Here is a 10,907-nt window from a genome sequence, read left to right as displayed (position 1 = left end):
GAGAGAAAGAAACAGAATAGTTGTGTGTGTGTGTATGAGAGAGAGAGAAGCAGAGGAGAGGAAAGATCTAAAAAAATAGGATTCTGGGTGTGTGTTTCTGTGAGAGAGAAAGGGGAAGAAAAAAAAAGAATGAAGAAGGGAAAAAAGGGGGAGACCGGCCCCACTCACCCTTAGGGGCCCCATCTTCCCTGCCATGTCGTCAGCACCCCCGGCACTGAGAGAGTCTGGCCAGGGAGGGGATGACCCCGTTTGCCCTTCTCTATCTTGTGCTTCTCCTGTGTCTGGGTTTTGTCCTCTGGGTGCCTGCCTCCTGTTCAAGAGTTGCCTTGTGAGCCCCCATCCCTGTGGCTCTGAGAGGCGAGATCATTTGGAAGTCTCAGAATGAACGCTCCCTGGTCCCTCTGTCGGGGATGTCACTGAGGACGGGGTCACAGCCTCCTGCCACCCACCGTTTGCCGTCATCTCCCAAGGGCTATCCATCTGGCCTCCCCCAAGGTTATCCCTGTAGCCCCTTGGCCCCGTCGAGTATCGGAGTGATTCCACCTGGGAGGCAGAGTAGGAATCTCCGTTGAGCCCGGGCATCCCCAGAAACACATCACAGGATCCTGAGAGATTAAAGAGCCGCCAGAGCCTGGAGAGGAAAGGGGTGTCGGGGAGCTGGTGTGGCTGTGGCCTCCCTGGGTGACTGACACAGCGGTCTTGATGGCCTAGATGTTTGCCTACTCTTGGAACTTCCCAGTATTTTTCTTAGAGCGAATCTGCTTGTTGCCAAACCAGTTGGGGACCTGAGAGACAGTGACTCCGCACTTCTTGGCGGCTCCTCCTTAGCCTCCTCGCTAGGATATGGGTTACTCAGGTGGGAGTAGAAATACTCATTCAGGACCTCAGTGGCCTGTGTCCTGAAGTTACGGCCTTTTCGTCTGGCATCCAGGAACCGGAACGCAGGACCATGGCCGCCTCGCAGGGGCTCCGCTTGAGTTGCCTCTGGAGGGCGCTGAACTTCCGGCGGATGATGCGCACCGTGCGCTGCGTCTCCGTGGGGACTACGAACCGCGTGCGGCTTTGCTCCCCCAGCAGGTTCAGGACGTGGGCTGTGCACTTGCTTCCTGCCTTCTCATACTTCTCCAGCTCCGAGTGGTAAATGTGGCGGACCTGGGCAAGTTTGCTGCGATAGTCCAAGTGTTCGATGGGGCCGTTAGGGGACACACCTCCCCCGGAAGCTGCAGTGGTGGCAGCCGCTGCCACTGAGCCACCCCCTTTCTCAGGGCCGGCCACACCCTCTGCCAGAAGCATGCTGCCCAAGTGCATCAGCTGTAGGCCCACAGGCTCCTCCTCTTGGGAGCTTCGAATGCTGAGGCCGCTTTTCTCCTTGATTTCACGAAGGACGCTGAAGAGAGCAGCCTTCATTTGGTGGCAGTTTAGGGCGTGTTTCTTGGCCTGGGCCTCGCTCGTCCAGGCTCTAGTCGGTGATGGTCCCTACCTGCTGCAGAATGTCCCCAATGTCTTGCTTCCCTCGGCCTCCCGCGACCTCCCCACACCCCCCTAACCCCACCGGGGTCTCTGCCGCCCAGAGGTTCACCAGGGCCCCCAGGCTCCCCATCCACCAATCCAAGGTCCCCCCCAGACCCCGCCTGGTTACTTCCCTCCCAAACTCGCTGGGTGTGCTGCTCCCTCCGTCCCAATCCCCGCCCATCTCCCCCACTCCCGGCTCTCCCCGGGGTTCACCCTGGCCCTGAAGGGAGATCTGGGGTACCGCCTGGGCCCCCCACAGGAGACCCCGGCCCCCGGCGGCGGAGAAAGTGGAGCCAGAGAGAGAGAGGAGGCCCAAGCGCGGCTGTGTGCGGACTGGGCAGTTTTAACGAGGACGTTTGTTGAAACCTTGGAAATTACTGGGAAAGCTTTGAGGACCAACCTGAAATTTCAGGTCAGAGAATATAGCGGGAAAGAAGAATAAAGCTGCTTTCTGGGCTTCCCTGGTTGCGCAGTGGTTGAGAGTCTGCCTGCTGATGCAGGGGACACGGGTTCGAGCCCTGGTCTGGGAGGATCCCACGTGCCGCGGAGCAACTAGGCCCGTGAGCCACAACTACTGAGCCTGTGCTCCGCAGCAAGAGAGGCCGCGATAGCGAGAGGCCTGCGCACCGCGATGAAGAGTGGCCCCCGCTCACCGCAACTAGAGAAAGCCCTCGCACAGAGAGGAAGACCCAACACAGCCAAAAATAAATAAATTAAAAAAAAAAAAATCTGCTTTCTTTGTACCCTATCTAATCCACCTCATTTCTTATGCTTGTTCTATTTTATTTTTAGCATTAATTTCTATATAAAATCCTAGAAGTCTCATTTTATTCATACAAAGTATGTATCCTTTAAGATAGGTTTTATCACTCACTCCAAACCCATCACCAATAATAAACCCAAAACAGATGACAGGGAAGATGTTCTCTACCTCAATTTCAGATCTAACAACCACCTAGTCACCTACATAAAACATCTAGGAGACAGGGCTGCCTCTTTCCTCTCCTTCATTCTTTACATCTAGCCAGTCAACAAATATGGTTAGGTATCTACAATCTGTACCTTTCATCTTATTCCTATTACAATTCAGTATCTCAAAATTTCTCCCATGAATCTCTGCACTCAACCCTAAAACTTTCTTGATCCATTTCACTCTTTCCAGGGCCTTGCAAATCATCTCTCTAAATCAAAATCAAAACTGTCTTCCCTCTTTGTAAAGAATATTGATGACTGGTAGAGGGACCACACCATTCTTCTGTTTCCACAGGAAACTAGAACATTTTGTGAGTGAAAGGGGCACAGTTACTAATTGTTCTGGAACAATAGTCACAGACTAGGAGGTCCAAGACAAACTACCATGTTTGGGCACTACACCCATTAACTAGAAAATAAAAACTAATACATATAATGTGACAAGTAAGTTCCTCGGTTATTTAACTCTTGCCTACCTCTCCAGCAAGATCTCTCACCACTCCCTTAATTTACATTCTTAAACCAGAATGGTCTACTCTGCTGTCCAGATGAATACTACTTACTCTTTAAGGTTAAGTTCAGATGCCATTTCCTCTAGGGAACTTCTTATTTCTTCAGTCTGGGTTAGCTGCCTCTACCAGGAACTTTCACATCCCCTGTGCATGTGGCTCTAACTTTAGTTTAAAGAGGGTTTATTGTTTTGCTTTTTAATATACATTTTTTGAAGTTTATAAAATGATATTTAAAATTTAAATTTAAAATTTTATTACCTATTATTTTAAATTTTTATTTATTACACAAAGTTGGAAAAATTTCTTAATATCTAACCTCATTAGTTTGCTTATTTCTAAAATGGGTATAATAAGAGTATGTACATCTTAAAGTTGTGAGCTTGTAATATATATAAATGGATTTGTATACCACTTTGAACTGTTGTTATTTAATAATATCTGTAATTATCTTAATCATTATTGAAAGCATTATTATTACTATAAAATAAAATTTACATAAATTTGCAAGATCAGACCTACTCAGTGTTGCAGAGGACTAAATTTTTCGCTCTACCTCAATTTTATTGAGGGACACTGGGAAAAATTCATCAGAAAAACAAAAACTAAAGTTCAAAGGAAATCCTTATTTTCTTTTCAATGACTTTCACGTGGATAATATATGGTTTGATCAGCATATATTTTCCTTAAAAAATGTACCTCTTAAGTTCCCTCAGTGAAACAGTGTGGAAATTTTAAAACATGTCCATGAATGCCTCCCATTAAAAGTGAGGTCTTTTTCTCCTCCCCTTGAATCTCGATTGCCCTGGGTCTGCTTTGATCAATATGGTACAGTGGCAGTGACCCTATGTAATTTCTGAGGCTAAGTGACAAATGTCCATGCACCTGCTGTTTTGTTTGTGAGAACACCTGTTCTTGTTGCAAGTAAGAAGTTTGACTACCTCAAGATAGCCATAGTGAGAGAAGCCCAGGGCACATGGAGAGGCTCCATGAAAGCTGCCAATAGGCCCAGCTGTGCGCAGCCTTTCAATCTTCCCAGTCCAAGCCTCAGAAATGTGAGTTTAAAAACCTCCCCATAATTCTAGCCTTCAGTCATTTGAATCTCCCCAGCTGAGGTCTCAGACATCATATGGCAAAGACAGACCATTCTCACTGTATCTTGTCCAAACCCCTGACCCACAGAATCCATGAGCATAATTAGTTGTTTTTTATGACACTAAATTTTGGAGTGGTTTGCACATGGCAATAGACAACTGGAACAAATAGTTTTCAAATAAACATGATAACTGATTTCAAGGATTTTTCCTCTTACTGGGATATTTTCCATTTATTGTGTGCTTTTCCAGTTTAGTGTTGTAGTGTAGTGAGAACCAATCAGATATATGTTAGTAGAGTCTCTGTAATGCTAAATATAAAACTTAAATTCATAGAATTTAGGGGTTAAAAAGATGTCACTATAGCAGCTTAAAATGAAAATTATCGGTTCCAATCATATAACTCATATTTAGTTAATGCATTATAGTTTACAATGCACCACCATGTTTCCCCCATTTAATCTTTTTATTCCTGTTAAGCTTGAATTACAATGTTCATTTCACAAGTGAAAACACTGAGGATCTCAGGAAATACATAATGGACCTAGCGTGTATGGTAAAAGCCACTGCCAGGATTTAAACTCAGGGCTTCTGCTTCCAAATCTCACTTTTCTTTTACTTCTCACTTTTTTTAATTGGTGAAACTATGCAAAATGACTGAAAGTTTCCTGCTTCCTAAGCGATCTCTTTATTTCTAATTTTGCATGTTAAGAAATTACAATTCCACAGATCAGCCAGAAGGATCTTTCTAAAGGTACTTTTTTGTATCCTCCCCTGCTTAAAATCTTCTCTAGTCCTCCTATTACATGTGATATAAAAGGCCCTTCACAATCTTTCTCCCACTTCCCTTTTAATCCCAACATTAACATTACTAGCGTGTAGCTCATCTTTCATTTGATACTTTTGGTGAAAGAGAAACCCCTCATTCACTTAGAAATTTCATTGATTCATTCATCTGTCCATTCACTCCACACATATTTGGTGCATGCCTTCTGTTTATGCCAGGCCCTGGGGATACCAAACATTTGTCATGTTTCTTGCCCTCAAAGTCTTTCAGTCTTTAATACAAGAAAAGCAAACACAAGTTTACTACAACCTGTAGGCCTTCATATTTGTGATGCAAAGAAAGACGAGGCAATTGAAATATTAAAGAGGACACCCAACACAGCCTGGGTCGATGGGGAAGGGGTGATCCCGAGAAGGTTTCCTAATAGAGGTGATTCAGGCAGAATGGAGCAATACACCACGTTGCAAGACAGGGAGATGGGGAGAAAGAAACTTGTACGTGGTATTAGAGCTCCATGATTGAGTTAGGGGAAAGAAAGTTTCAAGGTAGGAGTCTGATGACCCATGAGACTGAGACAGACCGAATGCTAGAGAAGTAGATGGAAGCCAAATCAGTGAGGGGTTTTACACTTAGCTACCACCCGTGTGCAACAAACAAATTAACATCATTATGATGAAGTATTTTGTCATACTGAGGGTAAATTTTCACACTGATTATGTCTTCTTTCTGGGCCTTAACGTGTTGCTCTGGAAAGTCTGAGAGCTGGACTGCAGTGGTTTTACATTTTTTATCTCAGAGAATTACTTCTGCACATGGGAATACAACAAATAAAAATAGAGCTGGTATGGCTGAAGCTGGCATGAGAAATCCAGACCATCCTCCTCCATCATAACCACTGGAATAGCCCTAAAAAATATCTTCATCCTCCTTGTTTTAGTAATCCGAAAAGTACGCTTTTCAATCTATTGAACTAGATGATCTCTAGTCTCTAATTTACTTTGAATGTTACTGTACTAAGGTTCTGTTTTTCTCAGTCATTTTTCTTTCTACTAAAAATGTGATGGTGTTTCACAATTCCGTAAGTAAACTTTATAAGTTCCTAATTGACTGGGAAAACAAAGTCAGTTAAACGGTAGCACCAAACACCGTGATAAGAGAAAACTCAAACAACTATTTCAATTGGCCTTGCTACATAGAACCACTATAGAATTTAGAAGCTAAAACAACAGTAATTAGCTATTTCTCTCAATTCTATTTGTTGACTGGACAGTTCATCTGCATATTTCACCTGAGCTTACTCAGCTCCCAGGATTCAGCTAGGGGTCAGTGAGGCTAGAAGACCCAGGAGACCTCATTCACATGTCTGCCAGTTGCTGTGGGCTGTCACTGGGGGCCTCTTCTCCACCTGCCTCTCCTCCTCCATAAGCTAGTCTAGCTTCTTTGCATGGCGACCTCAGGACCACATTCCAAGGTCTCTTAAAACCTAGCCTCAAAAGTCAAATAACATCATTTACACCAGAGTGGTCAGAGCAAGTCACAAGGCCAGCCCAGATTCAAGACCCTACCTTTTCATGGAAGTCGCATCACAAAGAGGTATATATACATGCCTGTGACTTCCATAAAAAGGAATATATATACACATATATATACTAATTATATATATATATATAATATATATATAATAATTTATATATATATATAGTAATTTTATAATCTATATTTTATATCTACCACATAGGCATTCTTATATGTCAACAGTTCCCAGAAAGTGATCGCCCCTACTTTCCTATCTCAAGACAACACTGGTAACCCATACTTCAAAAATTTCAGTAGCTTATTATAATATAGTTGTCCTCTTTGATTTGTATATTGGAACATAGTGCACTACTGCATGTCTTTGCAGAAATATGCTTATTGAAACAACTCAAGGGAATCTTCTGAATTGAGGAAAAACATTTACATTGGAACAAATTACATTTTACTGAAAACCTAATTGTTACACTGAGAGCTGTACACTGTTGTAATTGCATACTCCTAATTACACACACTGCATTATTTAAAAAGAATGGCATTGTTTATTTGTGATATCCTTTGCTTATTTACACTTGTGTATTTGAGCAAGGAGCAAGGAGCTATTTCTACCACGTGGCTGAGATCGTTATCTGTTCACAAACACAAAATTAATTCGGTAGGGGGAAACGGCTCTCAAACAGGAAGAGAGAAATTTCTCCTGAGGCAAGACATTCTACAATTGTTTCTAAATTTCTGTATAATTAACAAAGCACTTACCATCTGCAATGATTGACCCATCAGAGCTGCTCCTCTGAGATAATTTTGGTGACATTAAAAAAAACTGAATACCCAAAAGCCACATTTGACATAAATGAATTAGCCCATTCTTGTAAATAGAAGTAATACTCAAGATAGAATGTTTTATAAGATGTTGCTTAATATGGATTACCTTAACCATATTAACTCCCCGAGGGCACTTGTCTGAGTCTCAGTGCCTCCGTAATGGTAACCTTGTTCTCTCTGTCTTGTGATTTTGATTTTGTAAATGCTACTTGAACCTCAAAGTCAGTAGCCCAGTCAAACCTCTTACTTGTGTATACAGTTAAGTGAATAATTCTTTCTGAATTATAATCACATTTCCTGATTGATGCATCAGGAAAAAAAAAAAAAAAAGAAGTGGGGCTCAGAAATCCTTTAAAAGCTCAAATGGAAGTTTTATTCTTTTTCCTGTTTTTCATTCTTTGCTAACAATACTCATAAAGTAAAAGTGCACTGTATCACAAAAGAAGGTGTTTTACCTTCTCCTACAACAGAATCAGTGCTGTGTATAGTAGGTACTTTGAGTGATCTGATTGTTTTCTTAATACGATGAAAATTAACACATAATTAATCATTGATGTGTTTTTCAGAAAAAAACAAATACAAAAGCAAAAAACTCCAGAACATTCCTGAATAGTAGTAGCTCTTCTTGCAACTACTGCTCCATTTAAAGGCATTTTGTATAATATGGGGCTGTTCTTTTTATCTCAGGAGCAAGGTAAACAAAATTTTTTAATGGCATAATGTGTGAATGCATCAATTTTCAAGAAACTAAAAGTTCAAAGCGGCCAAGACCACTGGCACAGGAATGTTTAAATTTCTGTGACCAGTAGGGAATAGTCACTTACTACATAGTTCACTAAAATTGTTCCTTTACCTTAATACATAAAAGAAAGAAGAGTCTAACATTTCATCCTATTTCAGAGGAGATTCCCCCTACAGACCAGTAATAAAGTATCCCTACAAGTCCAGTCTGTGTTCCTAGCAGAGAAACTTCTAAGTGTGTAAGCTCGTGACTGATCTTTTCTATCTGATGTATTTGAAGTTCATTACTGTAGTAACAAGAACTTAAAAACATAAGAGTTAGCCTTACATATGCCTAAAGCGTCTTACAGTGACTTTGTATGTGTATCCCAAGGATTAAAGCAGAGTGTCAATATATCTTACGGTAAATGAAAAGGCTCTTTTTCAGATAGCCTTGCCATAATATATTACTATCCTATATAGAGCTTTCTTACTTTCATTGGCTTAGATTCCATTTTCTGGAACCATGAAGCTAGGAGTCATTTTTCCTTATAGCTAAAAAAAAAAAAAAAAAAGCAAACAACTTTATCAAAGCCTTTATAAATGTCAAAGGTTAAAAAACCTTCAAACAAGATTCATATGTTTGCTTTTTGAATACAGAGTTTTCAGGGATTTTTCATCATGTTATATCTTCTTCTGTGGGTAGCATTATTAACCAACAAAAATTGTTCAAAAAAGCAAAATTATAAAATATTCTATCATATCACATTGGTGAATCTAAATGAGCCTTATCTCAGCACCAATCAAGACTTAGACTGTCTTCAGCAAGCACAAGATTCACTAGAAGACTCACCTTAGCAAAGCAGTTTAAAGACATAATATATGTATATATAAATCAATTTTATATCATGCCTCTCTGCATGTTAATTAGCTTGTATTGAATTACACATTTTAAAATTCACTGCAGAGAGGAAGTACCTACCTACGTATTTTTTTAAAAAGAAATTGAACAAGGAAATCAGTTCACTTGAATTCTACTTTTGCTTTTCCCCATCTTCTTAATAGACAAGGATCTTACGCTATTTTCTCCTTAGTGCGTTTCAATTCAGAAGAAAGTGGGTGGAGTGGAGTCTCTATTCCACATTTTCTTAGGAAATCTCAGACCTTCTCGTTGCCCATCTTCCACTTCTCAGCCTCCTAGGGAAGTGCAGTCGCATCCATTCACTTTTAGGAAGCTCCTAGACACTCCAAAATTCTTACTGTGTTTCTATGCCTTACTCTTTTTATGCCATGTCCAATGCCTATTCTACAAAAATAAATAGCCCACCAACTACATCTGATAAGAAGAAAATGTTATTTACTCTAACTAAAGAAAAATTATGCCATAGCCTTAGCAGGCAGCAAAGCAATTATGATTTCAAACTGAATACTCTTTCTCTGAGCTACTCTTGTAGTTAATTCAGGGAAATAGTCTGTATACAATTTGATGGGCATGATCACTTAGAAATCTTTGGACACAAAAGAAAAAATATCAGGGAATTAGAATGAAAATGTTTTCTTTTTACTTATTATTTGATTATTATGAAAAACTAACATAAGTTTATTAAATGTAGACACGTAGAAAAGTAGAAAGTAAATTTAAAAAAATTAACTATTGGGCTTCCCTGGTGGCGCAGTGGTTAAGAATCCACCTGCCAATGCAGGGGACATGGGTTTGAGCCCTGGTCCGGGAAGATCCCACATGCCGCAGAGCAACTAAGCCTATGTGCCACAACTACTGAAGCCCGCACGTCTAGAGCCCATGCTCCGCAACAAGAGAAGCCACCGCAATGAGAAGCCCACACACCGCAATGAAGAGTAGCCCCTGCTCGCTGCAACTAGAGAAAGCCCGCAAGCAGCAACGAAGACCCAACACAGCCAAAAATAAATAAATTTATTAAAAAAAAAAAAAAAACTATCACCCAGCTTAGCATTCTGAGAAACCAAATATATTATTTGGCATATTTCATTGCAGTCTTTTTCTATCCATATATGTATCTGTCTGATTTTTTTTTAAACAAGCATAAATTTGTCATATAGTGGAGAAGAAATCTTAATTATACTGAGTAGTTTGCATCAGTGGAACTGGCCCAGGGAAAAGGGGTGTGGAAAATTAACATCCAAAGTAGAATTTAAGAACATCCAAAGAAGATATATAATCTCCCCTGATCTCCTGGTGACAAGCCACTGAAAGAGAAGGCAAGGTCTGTAATTACCTTTAACCCTCATGTGTGTTTATACACATTGCCAAAGACTGGAAGAGAAAAGGGAAAAACAAAGGATTTAGTTGATCCCCACTCTGAGCCACCACACTGATCCTGGAAAGGTCTGTATGCCATGTCCAGAACGTGCATGTTTGTTTTCACCATGTCGGGTTCTTCCCAGCTCACTGTTTTGCAAGTGAAATAGCAACTCAGAGAGGTGAGAAGTCTCTCAGAATAAAAATGAAGATGGTTAGTCAAGGTTATATGAAAATGGCTTTATAAATCCTTAAGAAATGCCCTGGAAGAGAATCCAGTATGTGATCTGCTTTTTAAAGACATGAAGGAATGGGAAAATGGTGATTATTCTAAAGTATTTTAAAAGAATTCTTCAGCATTTCTACGGAAAAGCTGAAAGAAGGAAAAAGAACAAATAAAAGTATGACTGCCGTGACCTAATGATTCATTGCCTCTTAGGACAGAACCCATTGACTTATTAGGGAACTACCAACTCTGCTCTTAAGGTTATTAATTTAAATTGAGTGTTAACTGTAATAGACATGATTAAAAATGTATAGAATTAGACATTGTCCCTGCTCATTAATTCTGCTTCCTAGTGAATAGTTCTCTGCCCATCTTCCATGTTCACAGCTTGCCAGGTGAACAAGGACAGAGTTTAAAATGTTTCATGAGGTTGATCATTATAATTATTTCCAAT

At 40.6% G+C, this 10,907-nt stretch overlaps 1 pseudogene; it reads right to left on the bottom strand.

Annotated features, from left to right (window-relative positions):
• Nucleotides 1-363: 363 nt before the first annotated feature.
• LOC133089541 (pre-B-cell leukemia transcription factor 2-like) lies at nucleotides 364-3,073 on the bottom strand (annotated as a pseudogene).
• Between the last annotated feature and the right edge of the window lie 7,834 nt (nucleotides 3,074-10,907).

Source organism: Eubalaena glacialis, chromosome 4 (assembly GCF_028564815.1).
Source record: "Eubalaena glacialis isolate mEubGla1 chromosome 4, mEubGla1.1.hap2.+ XY, whole genome shotgun sequence".
Lineage (NCBI taxonomy): Eukaryota > Metazoa > Chordata > Mammalia > Artiodactyla > Balaenidae > Eubalaena > Eubalaena glacialis.
This window is presented reverse-complemented; position numbering and strand designations above follow the sequence as displayed.